This window comes from Schistocerca piceifrons, unplaced genomic scaffold, assembly GCF_021461385.2.
Source record: "Schistocerca piceifrons isolate TAMUIC-IGC-003096 unplaced genomic scaffold, iqSchPice1.1 HiC_scaffold_2166, whole genome shotgun sequence".
Lineage (NCBI taxonomy): Eukaryota > Metazoa > Arthropoda > Insecta > Orthoptera > Acrididae > Schistocerca > Schistocerca piceifrons.
Genome location: NW_025728082.1, coordinates 509,292 through 523,750, shown reverse-complemented (window position 1 = coordinate 523,750; position 14,459 = coordinate 509,292).

The following is a 14,459-nucleotide window of genomic DNA, read 5'->3' as shown; positions in this document are numbered from 1 at the left end:
CAATCATTAACGCAGCTCACATAAACTGCTGAACTCTTTTTTTTCGTATGTGTGGACACATTGCTGTTTGGAGCGTCAACGAGCCCGAGGGTTATGTCGCAGGACACCAGGTTCAAATGGCTCTAAGCACTATGGGACTTAACACCTGAGTTCATCAGTCCCCTACACTTAGAACTATGTAAACCTAACTAACCTAAGGACATCACACCCATCCATGCCCGAGGCAGGATTCGAACCTGCGACCATAGCAGCCGCGTGGTTCCGGACTGAAGCGCCTAGAGCCACTCGGCCACAGCGGCCGGCATGGCGCCAGGCATTTGCACCATTACAGAGAAAGGTTGCGGATAACTTTGACCCAAATTTGAAACCCATGTGTCACAATGGGTTTCACAGACTGATCCTTTAATTGTGCTGCGCACTGTACGTGTTGTCCTGTCCTTCTCGATCTCTCTTCCTTCTTCCGGTTTTCAGTCTGTACCTCTGAACCCCCGACAAAGAAACCTGCTAATAGTCGATAAGCTTTGTCAGTATACACAACTAATTCCAGGCACCACCTTTATGTAAACATCCGAAAAAATGTTTGCGAGTTACTGACCCGGTCGTATAGGCTGAGATCCCTTGCTATACCCGCAGGAGAGGACAGATAGTTTAGTTTGTGGAAAGGGGCCAAAATGAGTGGCTGTCAGTTGCACTCGAACATACTACTGTATTCATTTGGCAAACATTACAAGAGTAAAGAAAACATTAAAAACAGAGCAAGCCAAACATTAATTTTAGAATTCCCGGCTAATTGCGCCATTCAGTCTCGCGCCTCAAGGGCAAAACAACTTTAATTTAAAACCGGCTAAAGGCCAGTCACTTAAGAGTCAAAAACAAGAATTCGAATTTTAAAAAGCAGAAGGCCTCATCTCAAAACATTTCTCTAAATTAGGCTGAAGGCCCAAACAATCTTACCCGTTAAGGGCAAAACAACTTTATTTTAAAATCGGCTGAAGGCCAATAACTCAAGACTCAAAAACAGGAATTTGAATTTAAAAGAAAGAAGGCCTTATCCTAAAATTTCTTTAAATCAGGCTGAAGGCCCAAACAATCTCATGCCTTAAGTGCAAAACAACTTTAATTTAAAATCGGCTTGAAGCCATACATAAACAAACAACAAGGACAAATAAGGAAAGGCAGCGCATCAAACGGCGCTCAAAAGTTTCCAAGGGCCAGCCTAGAATTCAAACGCTAACACTCGCTTAGGTGAGACAGGCAGTCGGCCCAACAATTCTCAATCCGACGGCAACCCAACCGACCGTCAATAGACAAAGCGACTGGATAACTTCCGCTGCACCCGACCATCACACAACAGGAAGTTCAATGGAACAATGCAGAAGGTATCGGCGCCCATAAAAAATTACACATTCAGCAGTCAAACTACATGCCATGCTGGACAGCCACAACACGACAAGGAAAATACGTTGCGTGAATTTACGTCAACGACCAGGGCAAGTAACAGAAACGTTAACGGCCACAAGGCAGAAGATTCTGCAGGTGTACTTCAATTCAAAAATAATAAAGTTAACACCGCAGGAGGGTGGCTAGAATTTCGCCAACTTGAAAATACACGTTGTTGCTCACGGGAATGTCCAGCCTTCTCGCTTCCCACGCCCGGGTTCCCGGGTTCGATTCCTGGCGGGGTCAGGGATTTTCTCTGCCTCGTGATGACTGGATGTTGTGTGATGTCCTTAGGTTAGTTAGGTTTAAGTAGTTCTAAGTTCTAGGGGACTGATGACCATAGACGTTAAGTCCCATAGTGCTCAGAGCCATTTAAACCTAATGTCCAGCCCACAACGAAATTCAAACAACCCAATGTGAACAGTTGGGGCTGGCTGGTAGCTTAAGTAAAGACTCAACTTTGGTGTCCGGGATCGGTGAGCCACGGACCTGGTAGCAGTGGGAACAGCACCAGACACTCTGACTAAGCGTGGACGCCGCCAGCGGGCCCGGCCAGACACGTGCCATGGAGGCTTCGTCTCTGCCCCACCACGCCAACCGACCGACTCCCAGACCTGGAAACAGTGGTTGGTTGGTTGGTTTGGGGAAGGAGACCAGACAGCGTGGTCATCGGTCTCATCGGATTAGGGAAGGATTGGGAAGGAAGTCGGCCGTGCCCTTTCAGAGGAACCATCCCGGCATTTGCCTGGAGTGATTTAGGGAAATCATGGAAAACCTAAATCAGGTTGGCCAGACGCGGGATTGAACCGTCGTCCTCCCGAATGCGAGTCCAGTGTCTAACCACTGCGCCACCCCGCTCGGTCTTGGAAACAGTGAAAGGACCAAATATGCGACGGCCGATAGACGACCGACCGAACGACCAACCAACGGCCGTCCCGCTCCAGTCTCCCTCTGTCGGACAGTTCATGTGAGTCGCCAGCGGTCGGTGAGCACTGGCTGTCCGCGCCTCACCGGCGCTCCGTCCCGACTGCACTGCTGGTCCATCTCCCCCTGACTGCCAGACACGCGACGACCCGGAAATGCTATCGGTCGCTCCAGAGACGGTACGACAGTGCTATTATCGATACGCGCTGCTGCTGCCACTCACGGATAAGTAACGCAGGAAGTTAGTGACGCCAGTATACGGAATAAGAAAACGAGGCAGCAGTACCGTAATAGAATATGACAAACAATAAATGGCATGAACACGAGCCGTGCACAGCTCATAGGTGAACTATGTAATGGTCGCCTAGCGCGTCCAATTATGGGGAACGAGGCTCAAACGTAAAGCGAAAATTCTGGAACATGCACCAAATTGACTTTTCTCTACCTTTAGGCCAATGTCTAACACATCTCCCCACACTATCTATGTACATGTATATTTAACTGTTATGCTCAAATTTGAATGTCTAGTTTTAGTTCACGTATAGATGACGACATCGCAAGCAAAAGATGAAGAGATACAGAAAGTTTATGAGGAATTAAACGGGTAATTCATTATGTGAAGGGAGATGATAATCTAATCATCATGACGGAATAATGGACTGCAAGGCGGCTGAAGGGGAAGGAATAGAATAAAAGGTTTTGGCCGAGCGGTTCTAGGCACTTCAGTCTGGAACCGCGCTGCTGCTACGGTCGCAGGTTCAAATCCTGCGCCTCGGGCATGGATGTATGTGATGATAAAATGGCTCTGAGCACTATGGGACTGAGGTCATCAGTCCCCGAGAAATTAGAACTACTTAAACCTAACCAACCTAAGGACATCACACACATCCATGCCCGAGGGAGGATTCGAACCTGCGACCGTAGCGGTCGCGTGGTTCCAGACTGAAGCGCCTAGAACCGCTCGGCCACACCGGCCGGCTGTGTGTGATGTCCTTAGGTTAGTTAGGTTTAAGTAGTTCTAAGTCTAGGGGAATGATTACCTCAGATGTTAAGTCGCATAGTGCTCAGAGCCAATAAAAGATCTACCCGCGAATACGAGCTAGACGGTAAGTATCAGAGAGGAGGGAGACAAATTTAGTTCTGCAATAAATTTCAGATGGTAATAGCAAATACTCTGTTCAAAAATCACAAGAGGAGGAGGTATATTTGGAAACGACGCAGAAGCACGGGAGGATTCCAGCTAGATTGCATCACTGTCAGACAGAGATTAAGAAACTAGATACTGGATTGCAAAGCGTGCCCAAGTGCAGATACAGACTCCGATCATAATTTAACAATGATGAAGAGTAAACTGAAGTTTAAGAGAATCGTCCAGAAGGATCAGTGTGGAAGGAAGTGGGATACTGAAACAGTGAGGAATGATGAGACTGCAATAAGGAACATCACGGTAGGCAGTTCAGTTCACGAGGAGTGGACATCTCTAAAAAAAAAAAAAAAAAAAGGAGGGTGTCCCTTTTCTTTAAGCCACATTTTACTTCGTTATTTTCTAGTTTTACAGTTTTGTATTGCATCTGAAGATATGATGTACCATTCAGTGACTATAGCGGTACTGCAGAATGCACACAGAGGGGAATAACATTTTAGTTCCCATGCTGGCTGAAGGAGCCGGCGGACCATATAGCGTGTCAGTGGACGTTGGTGTGAGGTACTGTGGCTAGACATGGGAACGCTCGTTCATCAGCAGCGAGGTATGAAGGGAAAACACAGTTATTCTGGCGTGAAGCAAGTAATCTTGCTTAATAAATATTTGCTAGTAAAAGTCGCTTTTTCTAAAGCAGATATTAGGAGGAGCCTACAGGTCATAATTAAATTCTTACAACGATATTACATAGCCAAAAATCGATCACCTACATAAATAAATGAATAATTTTAAGCCAGCGAAAATGTACGAACGGCTATGGAATATCACGAGTGTAAGTACTAGGTATAGGCTGTGCAGCATAGTCGCCTGTTGCCGATAGGTGCCTTCCAGTCTAGTTCTGTCGTAGACCATGCTCTAAGGTAATTGTTAGTTTTCAGTTAATCATCATTAACTGTGACAATATTATCAGTTTACGATGTTTAGTAAATAAATATATCACAATGGCATCTCTTTTGAACGTTATTCCGAATAATATACCTTCCCGTTTCATCATTTAGAATGACAGGAAGTAGAATTGCACTTCACTCGATGGGCATAAAATTTGACAGCTTCTCGGCAAAACAGGTAGAAAGAATCCTACGCAACGATTCAGTGAGGTAGTCCAAGGACAGTTTGACTCAATCTCCTTAAAACTCGGATGGAAAAGTACGACCAATCATACTATATGCCTCTTATACCATCCTCTACGGACTCACTGACTAAACTGAGACATTTCTCGAGGATTAGTACAAGTGGGGAGTTATTGCATTTGGCATACCTTGCGTGGGATGAACTGGTCGCATTTGGGTAAATTGCGGATGATGTAACAGGCATCTTTTGAGTGTGAAATACGATCGCAGTTGGATAACTTGCGCCGGCCGAAGTGGCCGAGCGGTTCTAGGCACGACAGTCTGGAACCGCGCGACCGCTACGGTCGCAGGTTCGAATCCTGCCTCGGGCATGGATGTGTGTGATGTCCTTAGGTTAGTTAGGTTTAAGTAATTCCAAGTTCTAGGGGACTGATGACCTCAGAAGTTAAGTCCCATAGTGCTCGGAGCCATTTTTTTGGATAACTTGCGACGTAATAAACAGTTCATTGCTCATTTGTGTGAACAACAGGAAATGCAGTTCGACAGCAAACAGGTAGAGAACAATAACTGTAAAAAGTGACGGAGATTGCGATTTGCGGGCAGCAACATTAAAACTGTGCGCAGCGCAAAATCCTAATAGAATCCAAAGATTACGAACCATTCACGAGTGAAACTTACCGAACGATCGTCGAGAAGGTGTCGTGGCAGAGAAAAGAGAAGATAGCAGAGAAAAGAGAAGGTAGCTAGCATTGCACGCCGCATAACCAGAGCAAGTAACGCGACGCGACGGCATCGCGCGTGAAGCAGTTGAACGCAGTTAAGTCAAACACTCAGGCAGTTGTGAGTGCACGACTGTAGGAAGTGAAGATAAGAAAAATGAAGTCACAGAATTTCGTATGCAAGAAATGTTTGCAGTTGATGAGTGAACTAGAAGCAGTTAACAACAAAATAGAAGAAACTGCTACGAATACTAAACAACAGCTAGCTGAGAGTAACCAACAACTAGAGCTGACTAACAATAAAACAGAAGAGATTGCTACGGATACTAAACAACCGCTAGTTGAGACTAACCAACAGCTAGAAACGAATAATAATAAAATAGAAGAAACTGCTAGGGACACTAAACGGGAGCTAATGAAAGCCTTTCAGGAGACTAACAAAACAACCACAGATGCATTAAAGAAATACATTAGGGAGACTGAAAAAAATTTAAGCTGTAGACGAGAAAATAAAGATTTATCGAAATGAGCTGTGACTGGGGAAGCAGCAGCAGTAAATCATAGCAGTTGTATAAACGAAATATAACAGAATGTTAAAACTTTAAATTAAAATTTCAGTAAGGTGACTGAAAAATGTGATGTGTCAATCTCCAATGTAAACAAAAAAGTCGGTGAAACTGTGTCAGCTATGTCAAACAGAATAGATTGATTAGAAACTACTACAAAGAGATATTTGACAGAGTAGCATTCAGCAGGAGGTCAGCGATTTTACTGCCAGAGGCACTGATATCTTTGCTGAAAGAATAGAAGAAAATTCAGAACTAAGAAATTGTATTGCAGTAAATAACAATCGTGGAAATGATAACAAAGAAGATCACTGTGTGAAAACAGTTCCTTCCCGCAAATTTGCTAATAAGAGAAAAGTACACAGTACATGTAACCATAGGAAGAAAAATGGAAAAGTTGTTAATTAAGGCCAATATATAAATGTAGGGAGGTTACACAAGGTTCTCACTAAGAGTAAATTGCGCCAAATAGGGCTGGCTCAAATGGCTCTGAGCACTATGGGACTCAACTGCTGAGGTCATCAGTCCCCTAGAATTTAGAACTACTTAAACCTAACTAACCTAAGGACATCACAAACATCCATGCCCGAGGCTGGATTCGAACCTGCGACCGTAGCGGTCGCGCGATTCCAGACTGTAGCGCCTAGAACCGCTCGGCCACTCCGGCCGGCCGCCAAATAGGGAATCATAGAAATAAACATGGGAATGTTTCGAGGGGTTCATGTCAGGCGGTTACTTTGCTAAAGAAAGCAACGAAAGGCAGTGGTTAGGCGGTAATAAGGTGGAAATCATAAAATAATGGGAACGAAAATAATGATAAAGTAAGAAATGTTCCCACAAATGATAATGAAAGGTACGGTAAAGGTTTTCCCCAAAAAAAAAAAGAAAAAAAAAGGAATAGGTGGAAAACGAAGGATCTCGCATATCCATAGCAGAAAAAAAAAAAAAAAAAAAAAAAAAAGATTGCGACAGAGAAAACACTGAGGAGAATTTACATTGTCATAATTATAGACAAAATTACGGGTGCCATTGTGAAAGAAGGATCGTATGAGCAAATGACAGGTAAAGAAAACGAACCAGGATTACCAGCGTAGCGATTTGAGGTCGTAGACGCCGATGGATTAAAGAAACAAATATTGATGAAAATGAGATGCAGAGAAAAAATAGTGAGAATCATTGAGATGGTGATAAACAGAACGTATTTTTGAAATGTACGAGATTAATGGAAAATGACTAAAAATCATTGGAGAAGATGAAGAAAGGTCAACGGTCTCGCCGCAGTGGTAACACTGGCTCCCATCAGATCACCGAAGATAAGCGCTGTAGGGCTGGGCTAGCACAGGGATGGGTAAGCATCTGGTCTGCCGAGCGCTGTCGGCAAGCGGGATGCACTCAGCCCTTGTGAGGCAAACTGAGGGGCTACTTGACTGAGAAGTAGCGGCTCCGGTCTCGGAAACTGACATACGGCCGGGAGAGCGGTGTGCTGACTAGAGATGGGCAAAACTGTTCTTTCCAGAGATCGGATCAGAACTGTTCACTCCCTGAAATGAATTAGCTCTTTTTCATGACTCACCACTCATTTACAATAGAAAATAAATGGAAGGCACATTGCCCTTTAACTTGATTTATTCCAGTACTATACCTGTATTTTGATCTTATTTGATCCTATTTTGAAGTAACACAGATAATGAATAAGAATTTTGTATTGTTTATTGAAATTTCCACGATATGACAAAGTTTTTGATAATTGATTTATTTTGCACTATCGTGGTTTTTTGGGTGATCGGAAAATGTTGTAACTTGAGATTTACGTTAACAATATATTTGGCTATAATGTATTAAAATTTCATTAACCTCATACAAATACATCGCAAGCCATATATTTTTAAAGTGAACGTTTCCTTCCGAAGACGCCTAAAATCGCAAAATCCGTACCAGAATAAGAAAAAAAAATATAAATTTGACTGTAAAACGAAAGTGCTGCATATAGCCTTACGCAGAATAAAACAAGGAAAATATTGGTGTATCACATTTTGCGATACGTTTATCGGTTCGCTCGTAATTAAAGCGTAAATTCGAGTGTCCATAATAAAAATCCTATAGTAAGAGGAGTCGTCAGGAACCTAATCTGATCAGTTTAAACAAATAAAAATAAAATAAAAACAAATGATGTATACATAACATAATAATGTAATATACATAGCGGTATTACTACGAAGAACAATATCCAGTAGAGACGAACTCCGATGCAGAAGCACTGAGTCGAGCAAGTCGAACCGCGAGCTGTATTACTGCATGAGCTAAGACCACAGAGACCAGAGTGACACCTGAGTTGCTTTGCTCAACGCTCTGGCTAGAGTCGAGAACGGTGGGGTGAGCGTTGAGTGGGCGAGTTCCGAGGGTGGGGGGAGCGGTGAACTCACCCGCTCTGAGACAAATCGTCCGTTCCCTTGCAAGCAGGTTGTTGCAAGTAGTTCCTATGTTATCCGCTAGGTGGCTCTCTGTCCTGTTGCTCGCATCAACTGCCCAGAGGGCAGGACATGCGACTGAAACGATCGCCGACAGAGTGCGATGCGAAGTTAAGTTGCGCCAGACACTGCACGCGGCAGACGACACACAGAGACGGCACGGCATATGTGAAACACAAAATCCAATGGGGCCTGCACAATGCAGGCAGCCAAGGTAGAAGCAGGGCAGAGGCCGGCGCTGGCTGTGTTGTGTGGCATGCACTGTGCTCTGACCAGCAGAGGCGCTGCTGATATGCTCCGTCTCTCTCTCTCTCTCTGCTGTGGGAAACGTTTGGAGCTACCGTTCTTTTTTTCTGAATCACTGATTGTTCACTCCTTTGAAAGATTCAACTCTATGTATCAGTTCAAGAGCGGATCCCCCATCTCTAGTGCTGACCACATGCCTCTCCATATCCGCATCCAGCGACGCCTAAGGGCTGAGGATGACACAATGGCCGGGCGGTACCGTTGGGCCTTCATGGCCTGTTCGGGCAAAGTTTAGTTTTAAGATGAAGAAAGAAAAGAATGTTTGAAAGCCTATATGTGGTGAGCAGAGCATGGGGCTTTACGAGCTGAGCCGAATAAACTCGAACCGGTGGATGCCAATCGCTGTTTGTTCGTGTGGTTGATTGGTTGTGCAAATGATCAGCGTTGATGCAATTGATAGCAAAATCCATAGATTCATACAACCACAGCGGAAATAAATGGCTAACAGGAATAAGAAATAAGAAAGATTACGTATTATCATCCCGGTGTACCAAACAAAACGAAATTTTGACAGAAAATTTTTGCGAGGTCGCTACACTATTGAGGGCCAATTGTACAGTCCCCAGTTAGCAGCTGTTTAAGTTCTGTTCTCGGAATAGCGCGGAAAACGCGTTGTACGAACACGTAACAACGCCTAACCGGAGAATAAACGCGAGATATCTAAACTGGTGATTCTGGCAGAATTAGTAAAGTTAACCAGAGTATAAGTTTTGACAATGGCAGGAATAGCTACGGAATTAGTGATGATAAGATTGTTTGTTAGAATGAGGAAGCAGAAGAAATGGAGACATCACGCAAACTACGTGAAAGAAAATGAAGATTCCAAATTTATATAAAAATTTCGTGCTACTACTATTCGATCTCATGCAAGAGAAACTGAATGAAATGTGAAACTATTTCCTAACAGAAAACTTTTTGCTTGTGTTACGACTAATTGGCATTTGATACTGGTACTTTGTGAATTATACTCTGTCGTTTATTTATGTAAATTAGCTAGACGATAATGACCATATGTGCCAAAACAGCCTCTCTTATTTGGCGTGTGTTACAACTACTGTAGTTTTAGAAAGGTGTATTTCGTTTTATCTAGCAGACAGTGACAGTATAGAGGTAATCAAATCGACAAATCACACCACTCTTGGGTACTATTCGTTTTAAACAGCTTTTTCAGTATTAGGCAACGACATTTTGATTTTTCATATAGCAAAACGTTTGGCGAACTTTGATGAGGTAATAGATTCTTTCGCAGAAAGGAAGGTACGCCGTGTAAAGCCGTAGCAAGATTAGAGGGAAAATAATGCTGGGACCTAAGGGTTGAAGAAATGTGTACCGTCTTGCATGTCTGTTGTCTTTACTGGTTTTATGTTTTCTACATTTAATTTTATGTCACTCAAAAGAGAAAGTTATTAGTTAATAGGCAATAAAGAGTGCAAATTTTCTGAAGAGTTGAGCAGTTAAACAGAGAACCGACTCGTGGCGATAACATATTAGACCTTCTGGTGACAAACAGACCCGAACTATTTGAAACAGTTAACACAGAACAGGGACTCAGCGCTCTTAAAGCGGTTACTGCATCGATGATTTCAGCCGTAAAGAGATATATTAAAAAAGGTAGGAAGATATTTCTGTTTAGCAAAAGTGACAAAAAGCATATTTCAGAGTACTTGACGTCTCAACAAAAAAGTTTTGTCTCAAGCACAGATAGTGCTTGCAGACAAACAAAAATTACGCGAAGCGAAGTGTAGTGTGAGGAGGGCTATGCGAGAGGCGTTCAATGAATTCGAAAGTAAAGTTCTATGTACTGACTTGGGAGAAAATTCTAAGAAATTTTGGTCTTATGTCAAAGCGGTAGGTGGATAAAAACAAAATGTCCAGACACTCTGAGACCAAAACGGTACTGAAACAGAGAAAGACAGACTAAAGGCCGAAATACTAAATGTCTTTTTCCAAAGCTGTTTCACAGAGGAAGACTGCACTATAGTTCCTTCTCTAGATTGTCGCACAGATGACAAAATGGTAGATATCGAAATAGATGACAGAGGGATAGAAAAACAATTAAAATCTCTCAAAAGAGGAAAGGCCGCTGGACCTGATGGGATACCGGTTCGATTTTACACAGAGTACGCGAAGGAACTTGCCCCCTTCTTGCAGAGGTGTACCGTAGGTCTCTAGAAGAGCGTAGCGTTTCCAAAAGATTGGAAAAGGGCACAGGTCATCCCCGTTTTCAAGAAGGGACGTCGAACAGATGTGCAGAAATATAGACCTATATCTCTAACGTCGATCAGTTGTAGAATTTTGGCTCTGAGCACTATGGGACTCAACTGCTGAGGTCATTAGTCCCCTAGAACTTAGAACTAGTTAAACCTAACTAACCTAAGGACATCACACACATCCATGCCCGAGGCAGGATTCGAACCTGCGACCGTAGCGGTCGCGCGGTTCCGGACTGAAGCGCCTTTAACCGCGTGGCCACACTGGCCGGCTGTAGAATTTTGGAACACGTATTATGTTCGAGTATAATGACTTTTCTGGAGACTAGAAATCTACTCTGTAGGAATCAGCTTGGGTTTCGAAAAAGATGGTCGAGTGAAACCCAGCTCGCGCTATTCGTCCACGAGACTCAGAGGGCCATAGACACGGGTTCCCAGGTAGATGCCGTGTTTCTTGACTTCCACAAGGCGTTCGATACAGTTCCCCACGGTCGTTTAATGAACAAAGTAAGAGCATATGGATTATCAGACCAATTATGTGATTGGATTGAAGACTTCCTAGATAACAGAACGCAGCATGTCATTCTCAATGGAGAGAAGTCTTCCGAAGTAAGAGTGATTTCAGGTGTGTCGCAGGGGGGTGTCGTAGGACCGTTGCTATTCACAGTATACATAAATGACCTTGTGGATAACATCGGAAGTTCACTGAGGCTTTTTGCGGATGATGCTGTAGTATATCGAGAGATTGTAACAATTGAAAATTGTACTGAAATGCAGGAGGAACTGCAACGAATTGACGCATGGTGCAGGGAAGAGCAATTGAATCTCAATGTAGACAAGTGTAATGTGCTGCGAATACATAGAAAGAAATATCCATTATCATTTAGCTACAATATAGCAGGTCAGTAACTGGAAGCAGTTAATTCCATAAATTATGTGGGAGTAGGCATTAGGAGTGATTTAAAATGGAATGACCATATAAAGTTGATCGTCGGTAAAGCAGACGCCAGACTGAGATTCATTGGAAGAATCCTAAGGAAATGCAATCCGAAAACAAAGGAAGTAGGTTACAGTACACTTGTTCGCCCACTGCTTGAATACTGCTCAGCAGTGTGGGATCCGTGCCAGATAGGGTTGATAGAAGAGACAGAGAAGATCCAACGGAGAGCCGCGCGCTTCGTTACAGGATCATTTAGTAATCGCGAAAGCGTTACAGAGATGATAGATTAACTCCAGTGGAAGACTCTGCAGGAGAGACGCTCAGTAGCTCGGTACGGGCTTTTGTTAAAGTTTCGAGAACATACCTTCACCGAGGAGTCAAGCAATATATTGCCCCCTCCTACGTATATCTCGCGAAGAGACCATGAGGATAAAATCAGATAGAGCCCACACAGAGTCATACCGACAATCTTTCTTTCCACGAACAATACGAGACTGGAATAGAAGGGAGAACCTATAGATGTACTCAAAGTGCCCTCCGCCACACACCGTCAGGTGGCTTGCCGAGTATGGATGTAGATGTATATTTCTGCCGGCCGCAGTGGCAGAGCGGTTCTAGGCGCTTCAGGTTGGAACCGCGCGACCGCTACGGTCGCAGGTTCGAATCTTGCCTCGGTCATGGATGTGTGTGCTGTCCTTAGGTTAGTTAGGTTTAAGTAGTTCTAAGTTATAGGGGACTGATGACCTCAGATGTTAAGTCCCATAGTGCTCAGAGCCATTTGAACCATTTTTTATTCTTCCAGTTACAAATAATCCCACTCAGATTTAATTGTAAGTTCTTTTCAAAGGGGGTAGGTTGCCAAACCGGCTGATTGGGAGCAGGAGGGGCACCTGTACTAGTGCCGACATTGTGCATGCTCTGTTGCCTGTGTCTATGTGCCTGTGGGTCTGTTAGTGTGGTCATGTGATGTATCTGACCCCAGGAATGTGTCAATAAAGTTTCCCCTTCCTGGGACAATGAATTCACGGTGTTCTTATTTCAATTTCCAGGAGTGTATAAAGGACGAAATAGTATATTGAAAGTATTATCTGTGTGTTACTATTTGACAAGGGATGTTTTTTCTCCCACCCTGCTACGCCAGCGGTTATTGGTATACCTATTAACACTATTTCAATATAACATTATGATTACCGCAGACATTATTTCGTCCGCCCATGACGTGACCGTCCAGAAAGTGTTTTTATCTGTTCTTTAGTGGCATAATGTCATTAATTTTACACTCATGGTAGCCATCACGTTGCATTCTATGCAGATCTACGAACGTAACGGTAATATAGCTCTTACTTTATAAATTTCTGTAACAAGTCGCTGCTGATATCGCATTCTAGATGTAACATTAATTTTGACGATATGTCTTTTAATTAAAATTTTAATCGTAAATGTAATTTATGCGCATGCCACTTACCCATTCCATGAACTGATCGACCTTCGTTGGATCTCTCTGTAACCTTAGAGCTACCAGGACGCTTTCCCCACAGATAGTCTCTTTGGCCCTAGTAAGACGAGTAGGTAGCCATGGTTACTAGAGTGGCGTCCTTGTTATCATCTTCGATTTTGTCGATAACAGTACATGATAGAGGGCCACACAATTTAGGTAGCAGTAATTACCTTTTTACAATTTATTATTTAAGTTATAATATTTTAACTTGTTTTGTAGGTTCTATAGATGGTAATAATGACTTAATAGTAACTACCACGTTACTTTCTTAAGCGGCAGAAATGCAACTTAGGTGATTACCTATCCATGACATGGGGCGGGGCTTCAAGTATTTGCCGGCCAGTGTGGCCGAGCGGTTCTAGGCGCATCAGTCTGGAACCGCGCGACCGCTACGGTCGCAGGTTCGAATCCTGCCTCGGGCATGGATGTGTGTGATGTCCTTAGGTTAGTTAGGTTTAAGTAGTTCTAAGTTCTAGGGGACTGATGACCTCAGATGTTAAGTCCCATAGTGCTCAGAGCCATTTTTGCTTCAAGTATTTAATTAGCAGCTGGCGTCCTTCACGTTGCAGTACACCACCAGCCAGAAGCAAGAGGGTTGCCATGCACCACCGCCTCCGGCAGACATCTATGGTATACCATCGTTATTTACTGTTTTATCAATACACGATTTCGTCATTTGTATGTTTATAAGGATTCTTGTTCTGAAGATGATCTTATAATAAGATCGAAACTGGTCACCACATTGAAAAATTTATGCGATAAAGACTGCTTGAAAGTTTATTTATATCAGTAGATAAATGGAGTACGCCACCGTCAATCTAACAGGGCGAGAAGACGCCATAGCCCCATTCTGTAGTCCAGGACCCGCCAGTAGCTGGCAATGCGCCGACCCACGTCACAAAATCTTTGCTGCAGTACCTGCATGTCAGTCAATGCAAAGACTCACCCGCGGATGCAACTGAAAGCAAACATGAGGTAGAGAGTGATTGTCAACAACAGGTGAAGTCACCGCCCACATCTCACAACGAACAAGCAGAATTTTACAGTAGTAACAAACAAACAGCAAACGCAAATGATCGCAGAAATGACCGGACGCTGGAAGAATCTTTGCAAATTA